The sequence below is a fragment of the Polypterus senegalus genome, chromosome 4 (genome assembly GCF_016835505.1).
Source record: "Polypterus senegalus isolate Bchr_013 chromosome 4, ASM1683550v1, whole genome shotgun sequence".
NCBI lineage: Eukaryota > Metazoa > Chordata > Cladistia > Polypteriformes > Polypteridae > Polypterus > Polypterus senegalus.
Window position 1 is genome coordinate 106,677,381 of NC_053157.1, and position 15,395 is coordinate 106,692,775.

The 15,395-nt window shown below is 38.0% G+C and overlaps 1 protein-coding gene across 1 annotated transcript in view; it reads right to left on the bottom strand.

Annotated features, from left to right (window-relative positions):
• ccser1 (coiled-coil serine-rich protein 1) overlaps positions 1-15,395 on the bottom strand; it is a 1,005,229-nt gene that overhangs the window by 589,727 nt on the left and 400,107 nt on the right. The window lies entirely within an intron of this gene.

Below are 15,395 nucleotides of genomic sequence, written 5' to 3' on the forward strand. Positions count from 1 at the left end.
TTGCTCTGAAAAAATAAGATGAAAACTGAATGACTCATTTTGAAAATAGTTAGTGACATATTCATCTAAATGGATATTTTATTTTTTGAAAAACAATGCATTACCATTTGCACAGTGTTACAGCTTAAATTATCAAAATATTCTAAAAGAAAAAAGAATGTTGAAGGTATTCTGCCATGGTGGAAAAAACTGGACTGGCAAACCATATAATTAATGAGAAAAAGACCTAGGGCCTTATGTATAAAAATGGTGTATACACTCAAAAATATTGCATACACCCGTTTCGAGACACACATTGAGATGTATAAAAACTAAACTTGCCATAAAGCTACGCACATTTTCACAGCAGACTCAGACCATGAATATAGAAAAGAGCACGTATTTAGAGTTCATACTAGTTTCTTGTCCCATGATGATGACTGACTTGTTAGTTGATGTAGATTTCCAAGAGCTATCTTCTTGAAGCTGTGTGGTGTTAGAATACTAGTATGGACGCTTGATATTTTAATAATGAAATGCATTAAAGTATGCATATTATATTTTACAAATAAATTGTTAACTTCATTTAAGTAATTTATATTGTTAATAATCAAATGTGGGGGCACAGTGACACGGCGGAAGTGCTGCTGTGTCACAGTTAGTGGGTCACATTCCGGTTGTTCCCTGCCTGGAGTTTGTATGTTTTCCAGGTGGGTTTCTTCTGCGTGCTATGGTTTCCTTCCTAAGGAATGCAGGTCAGGGGATTTGGTGATGCTAATCACTGGTGCACCATCCTGGGAATGTTCTTGCCTCAGCTCTGATGCTTGCAGGGACGAAATGTTTTGGAAAACATGTAAATAACAGTTATTTGTGGAATTCTACTTAATATGGAGGACAAGGAAAGAAAAAAAATCATTATTTGTGCAACTGCTATAGTAAGTCATTTTTGAAGACATGCTGCAGATGTTAGAATTATCCTTTAACCTAATAATAATAATACTAATAATAATAATAATGATTACATGGTACAAATATTTTAAAAAGATTACTTGACAGGACATAGATGAAGATCAGAGCCACTTAGTTTCTTTCTAAATATTTGGGGACAGGTATTATTTATTACCCCTGAACCTTTCTATTTATCTCAAACCAGAAGGAGGGAGAGGACATCTACTATATAAAAAGCATAGAAAGAAAATGGAATTTTTACTATTATTCTGATGTAGAAATCATGAATCTAACCTGTATTTGTCCTGTCCTTACAACAGACACTTAACATGTCTAAGTTTAACTGATCACTTGCCCCGTATAACATTATCTTTCTGACTGAAGACAGTGTATGCCAGGAAATTAACAACTGATTGGATCTTCACTTCAACTGTCTAATTTATCAAAGCCTTTAAAGGGAACAAATGACAGAGCTTACTGTTAAAAAATTTTTAATATGCACATTTCACAATGGATGCACATTCACTTGCTTAAGGACCGCCATGAAACATTAATTAAATTACCTGAATCTTGGTAAACTTGTGATATTTAATGTCATCATATCTTTACCCAAACCCGAATAAAGTGTCTCAGTCTAAATAACACTTAAGTTTTGATGCATAATTTTCCAAGTCTGCTAACACTGCATTTGATGCCCCCCTTTGTGAAAAAATGAATTGCTCCATTTCAGTTGGTCCAATTAAAGATAGCTAGGATGAATCATATTTTACTTCAGCACACAATCAGGCTTAAATATATACTGCTGAAAAAAGAAATGCAAAACTCATTGTTAGACTGAAATTCCAACTTTCATTGCTAAAATAAATGTAAGGTAATCAAAATAATAAGGAAAAATATACAGCAAAAAAGGATAACAAGAAAACATCTGAACATTAACAACATTCATAAATCCAAAGATCTCATGAATCTGTAGATGTTTGATATTATCCTATTCCAATTGAAAGGACTGATGATATTGCTGGCCACTGGCAAGCACAGGATGTTCTAAAGAATTAGCTTCAGACAGAAAGCAGTGCAAAGACAGCATGTGTGCATGAAAATGTATTATTTGAGGCATTTGTGACCACAGCAGCAGTTTAAGTATGTTTGGCAGATATAAACCAATCTCTCAGACAGATCACTCTAAGGGCTATTATAGATCACACTTAGAACAGGCATGCATCATGGCTGCCACACAATCCCAGCATTCATTTGATGCATCTCCTGAGCACGTCCTCAGAAACTAATGTGAGGAGTGTGCGAGTTGCAGTACCAGGAAAAAAATTGGGGAGTGCAATGTGTTAGAAAGTGATGTCAGAGTCTTTGTTCACTATCAACATGTGACAGCAAGCCACTTTAGGGATCCAACAGAATCAATGTGCTTGCTTCGATGCTTGATGAATTGTTCGATGTCACATATTACCCAATATAATGACAAGATATATTTTAAAGGTCTCACATACTATCTTCTGTGCTGCTTTTTTTTTTTTTTTTTGCACCTTTGCAACAGCATCAGAATCAACAAAAGCATATTTGAGCCATAAAGAAAAAAAATTAGGGACACAGTAAAGGAAAAAAAAGGTTTATTGATTAAAGTGGAATTTTTTACTTTAATCTCATAGTTTATTTTGTGATTAAAGTAGAAAATCGTAACCATCATCTTAAAAAGTAACCCAGTTGGTAAACGCTACATGCTTCCTGGGCTTCCTCCTGCACTGACAGCAGGAGCAGGCAGCGATTGCCACACAGAACACATTAAATTTAGTGATATTCCAGCTCTCTGCACAAAATCCTTAAGATTTATACTTGGTATCAGTTTCATGATGAAATGTGTTAAAGCATGTATGTTACATTTTACAGATAAATAGTTAACTTCATTTAAATAATTATTACTGCTAATAATTACACATGTGGGGGCAGCATGATGGTTGAGCGATAGTGCTGCTACCTTGCGGTATGGTGTCACTTCCCTGGTGTTCCCTGCCTGAAGTGTGCATGTTTTCCTGGTGGGTTTCCACAGTGTGCTCCAGTTTCTTTCCAAGAACATGCAGGTTTGGGGATTTGGTGATGCTAGAATGACACTAGTGTATGTATTCACCTTGCGATGCCCCATCAAGGGAATGTTTCTGCTTTGTGCCGATGCTTGCTGGAATGGGTGAGCCCTGCACTGATGGATGTAATTATTAAACATCCATCCTTTTCAGAGATATTGTGGCAAGGTGTCTTGAGAATTTAATGTATGTTTCGGGCAATTCACAACATAGAGAAGCCACACGTTTTCTCTTCACCGTGGCGATACCTCACACTGCCATTTGGTGGTATCCTCCAGATTTACATAAAGTATTTGCGCAAGTATAAACAGTATACTGCTTGTGTAACAGCAGCGTCTGCAGATGCATCGCGTGAATAATAAACCTAATGTGCCAGTCCTGCTTGGCTGTAGTAACTTGAGGGCAACCACACCTTGAATGACGATTTTTTCCTACCATTTTGCTGGCAGCTTAGTTTCAGTTGGACACAATGAATATATTTAATTTATAGCGTCTGGCAAAATTATGATATGTGTCTGCATTACACCAGTGGACTTCCTTGATTATGATGTCATTTAAGGAGCTATGGAAGACACAGAAAACTAAATGCAGCAATTGTGTTTCTGTTCCTTGAGCTGTGAATCAAGGCTTATTTAAACAGGATCTGATCTGACATTCTGGAACAAAGTGGGTAAAACTGTGCCCAACAAGATTTCATCTGTTTATCAGCATGTAATGCTTTAACATACAAGCTATATATTTTATTTATAGAGATAAAACAAATTAATAACTTGTTGCAGGATTTTTTATTATTTCAGTACACAAATGCTACAAATGTAATTGTTGCATCACAGAAGAAAAAGTAGCAGTAAACACAGAAAAAAACATCTTCATAGAACTACTAGTTAGGTTATAACAACAATATACCAGATTTACATCAAATCATTGCCTTTGCAGGCAGCCAGAACAGAATTGGTAGTCTAAACAAAAGTATGCACCACCAGAGCAGAAAATGTAGCACTGAATGTTGTCACACACGTTCGCATGGGAGGCAGCTAAAGGGCTTGAGTGAAGGCAGTTCGGAGGCATGCCGGGGTGTGGCAGAGTGCACTGACTCTTTTTCTCCCTTGCCTGTAGACCATCCCCGGAGGATTTCACCTGGCTCTCCTGACATCACTTCCGGGAATGAGCCAATGGAAGTCGGCCACACCAGCTCCAGTCCCTCTGATGTCACCTCCGGCTACGAACCAATGGTGGAAGACCACGTGCCAGATCCATATGACCTCACTTCCTGTCTCCCCCTTTAAAACCTGCCCCTTTTCCTTTGTTTCCTCAGTCTTGTACTGGACTCCGTTGAATGCACTTCAGTGCTGATTATTTTGAGAAAACGACCTTTTGCAGCCAGGATACTATATTATACGGGTGGCTGCCCCAACTCTTTATCTGTCCATGTCTCGTTCTTGTGACAATGTGTAAAATTGCAGCACTGAAATATCTAAAGAACTGCATTCGTGTAATGAATGAATTTACCATCTGAATTAAATAACTGCAGACCTGGATAAAGTACTAAAGTGACTGCAGCACAGAGTTTTGCACATAGAAATGAAAAACAGAGTCAATTGCCTTTTTCATAAAATGAATTAGTAGAAAGGCAATTTCGGTCCTAGAAAAAATTAATAACCAATTGGACTAATGGAAATTAACAAGTCTCTCCATTTTATTTACTTCCAGTTTTCATTTCTAAGTGCTGCATCTGGATAAGCATATAGAGATTACATTAACTCTGCAGAAGGTAACAGGGTTACCTTTTCCCAGTGGTGGTTTATACTGCGTGCACTGGAGCTTTGAACCCCCCAATTATTTTAAAAACTCTACTTAAAATAATTAAGTAATGTGAAACAATCAAGAAGTAAATTTGTTTATTTGCACAAAGTGCCTAGTGTCAGCGTATGTCAACATCGATCAATAATTGCTTCCAACTTGTATTTGTTTAATTTTGGCATGAATACCTATATTTCCTCAATGAAGGGAGCCAGCCAAATGAAAGTGTATGCAAGTCCTGGATCTTTTGGAAAGTAGGTGACCTGAGGCTGTCCTTTAATTGGTTCCTTTCAGATTTTTCCAGGGATTACAGCTTACTGCACCCCAGACATTCCATATTTACTGGCAGCAAATTAGTATTGTTTTAGGTTTTTTAATCTAATGTGATTGGACAATATTCAACACACGGTTTCAGCTTTATGTCAAAGGCTCATAGTTCAACACCCACCATTAACATAAATACAGATGAGTGAGTGTGACTTTAGGGAGATAGCAACTTCAAGTGGAACTTCAGAAATCAAATAAAATTCAGTTATTTCTTTAAGCAAACACACCTTCATAAATTGTTCACTTGAAGAAGAAAAAAAAAAAAGATCTTGGACTGGAATGACCTGACTTAAGAATTCAACAGCAGGCACGCAACTGATGATGAGCTTGCACACAGACTTTTTCTCGCGCAGCCTCCGCAGGTGGTTAAGACCTGTCTGAAAACGATAGGTCTACCTGGAGAAGCTGGCATAAAAGCAGCTCCAGCTCACCATTGTCAGGGATGCCAGGGGCAATGACCCGGCCGGGACACCGTGAGGGACCGGATGTGGGTCTGCGCCCACCCTGGATCACGTGGGGGCCGCCTTCCTGGTTGCTTTGGGGGCCACGGGTTAAGGGCATGGAAGCCCCACCCTGCAGGGGCCCGTTGTCACCGCCAGGAGGCACCCCAATGCCTTGGGGACCTGTTCCCTCAGAACTTCCGCCACACCAGGAAATGCTGGGGTAAGATTAGGAAGGACACCCGGAGAGCTGCAGGGAGAACAGCAAGCACTTCCGCCACGCTGGGGCGTGCCCAACGAGGGAATGCCGGGAACCACATGGAGCTCAACCGGGAGACTATAAAAGGGGCCGTCTCCCTTCATTCAGGGCTGGAGTCGGGTGGAAGACGGACGAGGCACGAGAGAGACTGTTGAGGCGCCCCGAGAAGAAGGCATAGTGTGGCCAGGACTGTGTGTGTTGGGGTTTGTGCACTATTTGGACTGGGTCTGAGTGACCATTTATTGTATATATTTGTAAATAAAATACGTGTGGTGGTGACAAACAACATGTCCACCTGTCTGTGTCCGGGTCGGCTCCACACTATGTTAGTGCACTTCAGATGTGTCTCCTGGCTGTGAGAGTTCATCTGCTCTGGGGGTGTGTTCACTAGTGAGCCTCACAGGGCTGGTGGATAGTGACTATATGAGTTACCTCTGAGGCAGAGAGGAGTAGGCAAAGGGGTGAAGAAACTTGAAGATGCCACCAAAGAGCTCACTAAGTGCCATGTCTGCGAATGCTGATCTAGGAGCTCCTTTTTAACAGACTTCCCTGGTAGTTCCACCCCTTCGGGCAGTTGAGCAAGTGTATGAGATATACTGTATACAGTGCATCCGGAAAGTATTCACAGCGCATCACTTTTTCCACATCCATTTCCGTTTTCATCCAGGATATCTCTGTACATTGCTGCAGTCATCTTTCCCTTTATCCCGACTAGTCTCCCAGTTCCTGCCGCAGAAAAACATCCCCACAGAATGATGCTGCCACTACCATGCTTCACTGTAGGGATGGTATTGGCCTGGTGATGAGCGGTGCCTGGTTTCCTCCAAACGTGATGCCTGGCATTCACCCCAAAGAGTTCAATCTTTGACTCATCAGACCAGAGAATTTTGTTTCTCATGGTCTGAGAGTCCTTCAGGTGCCTTTTGGCAAACTCCAGGCGGGCTGCCATGTGCCTTTTACTAAGGAGTGACTTCCGTCTGGCCACTCTACCATACAGGTCTGATTGGTGGATTGCTGCAGAGATGGTTGTCCTTCTGGAATGTTCTCCTCTATCCAAAGAGGACCTCTCGAGCTCTGACAGAGTGACCATCGGGTTCTTGGTCACCTCCCTGACTAAGGCCCTTCTCCCCTGATCGTTCAGTTTAGATGGCAGGCCAGCTCTAGGAAGAGTCCTGGTGGTTTCGAACTTCCTCCACTTACAGATGATGGAGGCCACTGTGCTCATTGGGACCTTCAAAGCAGCAGAAATTTTTCTGTAACCTTCCCCAGATTTGTGCCTCGAGACAATCCTGTCTCGGAGGTCTACAGACAATTCCTCTGACTTCATGCTTGGTTTGTGGTCTGACATGAACTGTCAACTGTGGGACCTTATATAGGCAGGTGTGTGCCTTTCCAAATCATGTCCAATCAACTGAGTTTACCACAGGTGGACTCCAATTAATATGCAGAAACATCTCAAGGATGATCAGGGGAAACAAGATGCACCTAAGCTCAATTTTGAGCTTCATGGCAAAGACTGTGAATATTTATGTACATGTGCTTTCTCAATTTTTTTATTTTTAATAAATTTGCAAAAAACTCAAATAAACTTTTTTCACGTTGTCATTATGGGGTGTTGTGTGTAGAATTCTGAGGAAAAAAATGAATTTAATCCATTTTGGAAGAAGGCTGTAACATAACAAAATGTGGAAAAAGTGATGTGCTATGAATACTTTCCAGATATACTGTATGTGTTTGTGGTCAGTAAAATTGTGGTGTGCCCTGGGATTAAGTTATTTAAAAAAAGGTTGCCATTTCAGAACAAAAGGTTGGGAAACACTGATCTAGACAATAGTATGAGGCCAAATTTATTTTTGCCAGCTTAGTGAAATGACTTAATTTAATCACAAAGTAACTGAGAAATTTTCAGAACTGAAGGAAAGGAGGCCAAAATTTATGTTCAAGTTAATATATGAAACCTGATCGTAAAGGAAAAATTAGTTTTAAATTAGATTTGTCCTGAGGGTGTAGTACAAACAGGTTGAGGGGCAAACTATGTTTTAAGATGTGGGAGTCTGTGGATCTTACAATGTGAATTTGTGTAGAGGTGAGGTAAGCTTGGCAAACTTGTATAGGATTGGGCCGACTGGCAGCAAGCGTAGAATAAAATTAGGTTGGGAATGACTCTGTGGGTATGGTAAATGATAAACTGGGATTGCAGACTTGAGAAACATTAGAGGACTAGTTATTAAATGATAGATTAACAGAATATAGTGGAAATGGCCAAGGTGTAGGCAGTCTATTAGCAGTGGCAGAATAAGGTTTGGATTAACTTATGCTACTGATGTGTTATAGGACAGACAGAAGTCCACAATACTGGAATATTACAGAGGTGGGGTGTAGATATTATGGTTAAGTTTTTGGCAGAATAGGGAACTGGGCAAGTTGGCAGAGGATTATGCAGTTTAGAGACAGATTTATAAAATTTGGATGGCTGGTGCACCTGTTCCTTTCCACATCCATTGTTAAGGGAAGAATAAAGGGACTGTGGATGTCACAAACTGAAGTTTTGGAGCATAATAGAAATATGAATGTGGATCACAAAAGCATGTGGAATGACCAGAAAGACAGACATACAGTATATGAAAGGCACTATATAATAGATAAGCGTTGCTTCAGTTTGAAAACTGCACTCCACCCACATTTTATTCATCAGCCGCCACTGGTTTTTCCATTAGTCTAATAGCATGAACAGTATAAAGAGTACTAGCCGCTCAATCTATGCACTAACATTGCACACTAGGTTATTATAGAAGGGCAACAAAGTGATAAATAGGTTAGAAATTCTGCCTCAGAATGTCAAAGCCTCAAATTCAGTTCATGGTCCTGACACTATTTATATGGATTTTGAAAATTCTTCCCATAACATACAATAGCTCTTCTAGTTTTCCCCCCACATCCAAAAGATATGCAGTTTGACTGGCATGTTGGATAAACAGATTGGTTTTGGTTGAAACTGAGAGTGCAAAGCAGTGAACATGTTTCAGTCCAGAACTAATTTCTGCCTTGTGTCTAATACTGCTAATGTAGTTTCCAGTACCCCGTGGCCATGCATTACAAAGGGGCTTGAAAAATGAATAGATTAATGTTTTCTAGGAAACTTGTTACTCAAGATATCTATCATTGTTTTCATACCAATATTTTAAAATATAAGATTTTGAACAAATTGTTATTTTTAAATCTCTATATTGCTGTATATTGTTCTCATTAGAGCAATTATCTCTACATACATGCTATAGGCTAATCAGAGATTTACAAGAGCTACATCTTTTCACCTAAGCAATGGGAACAATCAGGATGAATACCAAACAGACTACACATTACTTTTGTCAGAATTGTTTTGTATGTAGAAAAAGTAAGGTATTTAAACACTGAAGTTTACTTTATAATACAGACATTTAAAACTGGATTTTTTTAAAAAATAGGAACTAAGAAAAAAATACATATACAATATTGGTAAATTAGTATTTATTGTGTTTCAATGTTAAACATTTACTACAAATATCATGATAGACTTAAAAGAAGCAAAATACAGGGCAAGTTTTCTAGGGGTCAAGTCATCAAACTTATAAAAGCTAAGTTACCTCACCTGAAGTAACTAAACTAACACTTAAACCAAAATGAGATTTGATTATAACTATTTTTACAGTATTTTGAGTATTATGATTAATTTTATATTAAAATACATAAAACTCAGATTCTATAAAATATCCAAGAGATTTAAAATAGACAGGCTTATAGGACATGGGGCAGTGATAAATGAGCATATTTGCAGCGACATAACCCCTTGACAAATTATGACCCGTAACATTTGTGATATATAAAATAAATGACGTTTCCAAAGAACTGACAAAGTCTTACAGACAAGGCTGACATGTAGTGAACAAATGCTGTTTGGTTCATCGTATAACACATTTATCATTTCTCAAGAAGTGCTGTATCCAGAACGTTCATGAATTGTTTGATAGATTGTGCCTGTTTAAAGAATGCACCAAATATTATCTTACTGTATGTCTCTATATTGATTTATGAAAAAATATTATTCATAATTTAGAAAAAGTGACGGAAAGAAACAACGATTGTCAAATACTTTGTCAATCTGACACCCAAAAAATATTTATCAAAAGAAGTGAAATATGCATCTGTATTGGTGAGGCAGGGCCAATGTCACTCATCCCAGTAGGAAAGTACAAGGCAGGAATGGCTTCTTTTTATTGTTGTAGAAATGTATCTTATGAAACAATTCCATTTGTTTCATAATATTTATTTCATGTAAATAAAATGAGTTTTCTCTTCAATAGAAATGTTCCTTCAAATTTTTAAATTAAAACTAGTTGGCAGTTTTAAGCAAATGAACAGAGTAAATGCTTACTGAAATAACAGCAATGTTTTTTGATGGAAATTCTCTGGTGATTACTCTATCAACTAAGTCTAAACCTATTTGCACCTTTTGGCACAAAACATCAGCAGGAAGTTCTTCAGTGAAAGAAAGCAAATGTGCTTTTAATTCAAGAAATGTACTCTTAATACTATGAAGACTAAATTATGTAATAACCCAATGCTGGTTAAAGCAATGTGTTAAACCTGCAGAGTTGGAGGTTTACTCCCTACCATCGACCACGTTGGTGTCAATAGGGGGAGCATCCAATGTTTTAGCTCCTGATCTCAGGTACCCAGTCCCTAATCTTTGAGATCCCACTCAAATCACTCCCCTTTATTGACTGCTCACTAATTATACTGTAATGAATAGTACTGAACAAATTAAAATCAAAAACATTCTTTTAATATTTCTCAGTTTTTATGTGGCATAAATATACAGTATAGATATGAAATTTATGATAAGAAAGTGGTGGAGAAGAGATAATAACCTAAGTAAGAGGGAGTCTGGATAATGAAGAAGTCTAATTAAGGCAGACGTTTCACAACAAGCAAAAAGTTGCCTCCGTTAAGAAAGTTAGTGGAGGTGTAAAAAATCTGCTGATACTGAGGGTTTAAGTAGCCAGGAATAGACTCACCTTTCTGGTACAAAAAAAAGTTTTACTGCTGTATCTTAGGAAATATTATTGATGAAAGACAAGGATATCTTCTATGATGTGTCTCCAGCATATTAATGATTATGCAATTAAGCCATCTTCAGTGAAGCAAAACGGATTAAATATTATCCACTTTTTATCAGTGTATTATACATGATGATTAAATGACTTTGTCATTTAAGAGTGAAAGTTCAACAAAAATCTTAAATAGTGTGCCATTTAACAATTTATCTATTTTAATGAGGGCATTCTGTATAAAGCAGAATGAACCTAATACATTCATAACAGAGACTCAGTGCAGTATACAAATGCTGCCATTTTAATCTTATTCTAGTTCTGGCATAAAAATGGCATTTCAGTATTTAATGATTTACATATTTAGCTTACAAGTAAGGTTCTAAAAGAAGGTAGAGAGTTCTTAAAGTACCTGATGAGCAGTAAAAAAAGCTCAACAATTGAAAAGGCTAGTAGGAAACACATATTTCAAGGGATTTCCATCAAGAATTGAATAAAAGGTCCCACTTTAACTTTAAAATAAGAGAAGTGTGTTACTGTAAGTTATTTTTTTTTTACCTTTTTTTCTTTAAAAATCACTGACAAAACTGCATCTATAACATGCGTACTTAAATATAATTTGTTTTTGGTTTTATTTAAAGTTGTCCAGGTATTCTGTAAAAATGGCTGTAAGCAACAGGCTTACTATGGCATTTTAATCCTGCATTTTATAAACTCTTATTTTCATCACAAATTACCTTTGTTTATTTGGCATATTAGTCATATTAGACTTTATTTTCAGACAAAGATAAAATCTATCATGCACAACTAACCCCAATACCCTCAGTCAAGTGAATTTCTTAATAAACGTAAGACAGTGGTCCCCAACCTTTTTGACACCAAGGACCGCTTTACTAGAAGCAAATTTTTCCAGGGCCCGGTGGGGTGGTGGAGGTGTTGGAGGTTGGAGTTTGTGGGGTGATTATGGGCGGGTTCGTAGGGCAGTTTTAAACACAATTTACATTACATTTCTATTATTATTAAGTTATTAGTAATAGAAATTATACAGCTTACCATAATGCAGAATTTATGAGAGCCCTGAGCTTGTTTTTCTGAAACCAGACAATCACATCTGGGGATGATGGAAGACAGTAACATGCGAAGTGTGTTGCTTATGTTCAGTCTACCTTGTAATCTCGTTTTGATTGTTGTCACTGCAGAAAACACTGCCTTACAAAGATAGGATGTTGGAAATGGAAGCAGCTTCAATAGCTTCTTTTGCATTACCTACACGTTATGCTGATGAGAATTGTTCTCAGCATTTCCATGTGATAATACACTTTCAGGGTGCGAATGATGCCCAAATCCAATGGCAGAAGCACTGCCGTGCAATTGGGTGGGGGGAATTCAACGCGAACATTATCTAAATGCGGGAGCATGTTGTGGGCAGCACAGTTATCAATCAGAAGCCAAATCATCCTTTTCTTCTTCTTCATATTGTGAGGTTTCTGAACTCTTTTTGGATCCCCCCCCCCACCCAACATGAATGACACGATGAAGTGCGACCTGAAGCTCTATTGCTGCGTCTGTGTGAGATTGTTTGTCTGGGTTCCAAGAGAGTTTAAAAACCTCATATTTTCTTGAATGAGTGCCGCATTATCAGGAATGTTTCTTGAACGAGCATCACTGAGCCACATAAAAACGTCTTTTTCGGCGTCTTTAGATGCAGCCGTTCGCATACGTTTGCAACCCGTGATTTTTCTTCTTTTTTGCATATAACAAAGACATATGCATTGTATTTGTCATTCCAACAGATTGCACATCACAAACATTAACACTGTTATCGTTTTTCGTGTCTGCCATTTCTATAGAAGGGTGACAATGAGTTAAATTCCAATGGATGTTTTTCAAATGTTGACGAGCAATAAGGAAAAGGTATTACTGAATACCACAGAAAACAAAAACAGCAAAAAACAGTACGAGGAAAGTTCGAAGAAAGAACATTTTTTACAATGTTTCTATTTGGGGACTGTGGTGCAAATGTGCACAACTGAGCTGCGACCACAGAACAAACTGCTCTGTGGATGATTCATTCAAGCATTTCAAGGTTACTTTGTTGTAATGAAAGGATCTGCTGCTGAATGTACTTCGTAGTAATGAGATTTCTATAGACTCGTGTCATATGGGGAAACTGTCAGAAACATAAAAATACTTCGTAGTAATACTCTCTCACTGCGGTCTCTCTCTTCTCTCTGCACCGCTGCAAAGCCCTGCCCGCCTAGCATTCTGAAAAGTGTCTGAAAAGGGGGCAGCCTTTTTGCTGTAGGCCTTCAGTGAGTTAGTCTCCATCGTCGGCAGTTCTCTCACAGCCCGGCTGTCAGACGGCCACGGCCCGGCAGTGGGCCGCGGACCAGGGGTTGGGGACACCTGACCTAAGGAACAGGTTTTTAGGTTTAGAACCAATAAACAGTGCCTATCTTTAAATATGGGCATGATCAGTATCTGATAAGAATTAATAAACAAATTAAGGCAGTCTTGCTAGCACTCTGTACACAGGGACCTGCTCTTTGACTTGTCAGTATAGATGGCCACTATAAACTCATCTTCACAAGTCTTGATGGAAAAACTTACCACCTCTTGTGTTTATAAGGGAGCATAACCGTCAGTTTCACTTTTTTCTGCCACTGTTCAGCTTGCTCTATAGAATACTCTTTATTGCCTTGTGTGCAACCTTCAGGGAAAACCCTGAAAACCCTCTACTTCAAATAAAGTGTTTGTACATCTGAAGCAGAAAACAGTCTATTCCAGAGTTTGAAGGTTAAGCAGATGCCACGTAATCCAGTCTTGCTTCAGGACAATGGAGTTCACAAAGCAGCAGAGACATCAGTAAAAATAAATGCATCCCTTACACCGACGGAAAAAGAGTACCTAAATAATAACCACTGGCAAAAGTATTTTATGCTAGGAAGAAAGGATCACAGAATGACTCATGAAAAGAATAACTGCAGGACAGACTGAGCCAGCCAGATTAAAAACACTGTGAGATAATGGAATACGAAGTTAACTGGCCTTCCAAATATACCAGTAGAATCTAATACGGGACATGAAAATTTTAAAACACAGCACTGATTCCTGTTTAAAAATGATAAGAACTGAACTTTGTACTTTTTATTCTGATGTTAACACTGTTTGCAGCCTCTCACTTAAAGCAAAACCCAGAAAATATATTAGTATGTGTTGTTTCTGGTGATTGGTGTTAACTAAAGCTGAAAGTAGTAGTCTGTATGTGTTGGGTGAAACTTTAGATTATGTAAATTCTTCGTTCTCCAAATTTAATAGGAACCCAAAGCTTGTAAGATCAAAATCCTCCTCCGTCCCAACTTGAAGCTGCTTGTAATTCTTCATAGTTCCTACAGTATATGTCTCATACACACTAAAAGACACAGATTTTGAAAGAAAGAATATTGGTCACAAAGCAAAGCAAGTGTTTCACCAGTGTGGTAGGTAACAGGCCACATACTGTGCCCCAGCATTTAAAAGCTACATAAGGAATAATCTTTCAAAGGTGGCAGAGGGGAAATGTAATTCATAAGACTGTGCCTTCTTTATAGCACAAAGAGAGAGAGATATATCCAGTCATTCGAGACTTTATGTTTTGTGTTTTCCATTAATTATCTTTTGAGGTTTTATATAAATACATCTTCTATAACCTTTGTGTTAGCCAATAAATTGTGTTATTATGTTAATCAACGACAGCATGTTTGGGGTTTTCTTTAAAAAAACAATCTAACAACATGTCTCTTCCATCACAAATGAGAAAATAGCAGAGGTTTTGAAGCACTTTTAATATGAATTAAAAATTCTCTAACTCAAAACTAATCTCACCTTCTATCCTTGATGGCTATTCTTCAAAAAGAAGGGCTCATCTGAAAAGGTTGTCATCAGGCAATATTTTTATTAGCTGTATCTCTTCAACATTGACTTTAATTAAATTTTTATTTTTGCGTTGCTATATTGTAAGTCTGTTCTCAGTGAAATATGTAATGTAAGAGTAAACTTTATATTGTATGTATAAAGATTTTGATGCATATAGACTATAAGAGCCATTTCCTAGTTCTTTAAGATTGATGAATATTTTACTAGATGACAATGCATAAACTATGGGAGGTTCTTATAACCCCTATAAATAGAATTGTATTGGTATATTCTTACCATTTCTAACAGCTTTGAGTAAACAATATTCTTCAGTTAGTGACAGCCTTGCCAAGAGTAAGGTGTGAAAGGCATAAGGTTTTAAACCATGCCAACCGGCCTACAGGCCTTTTGAGTGTCAAGTAACCCGTAAATGAATTAGAGGACTTCATCACAATAAAAAAAATCATATGATTGCAGTTAGTCTGCAAGACATCTGCACTGCATGTGTTTTGTTTTTAACTATTCCAATGACAGTTTCAATGGCTGAGTGGTCATTCAGCAAGCTGAAACT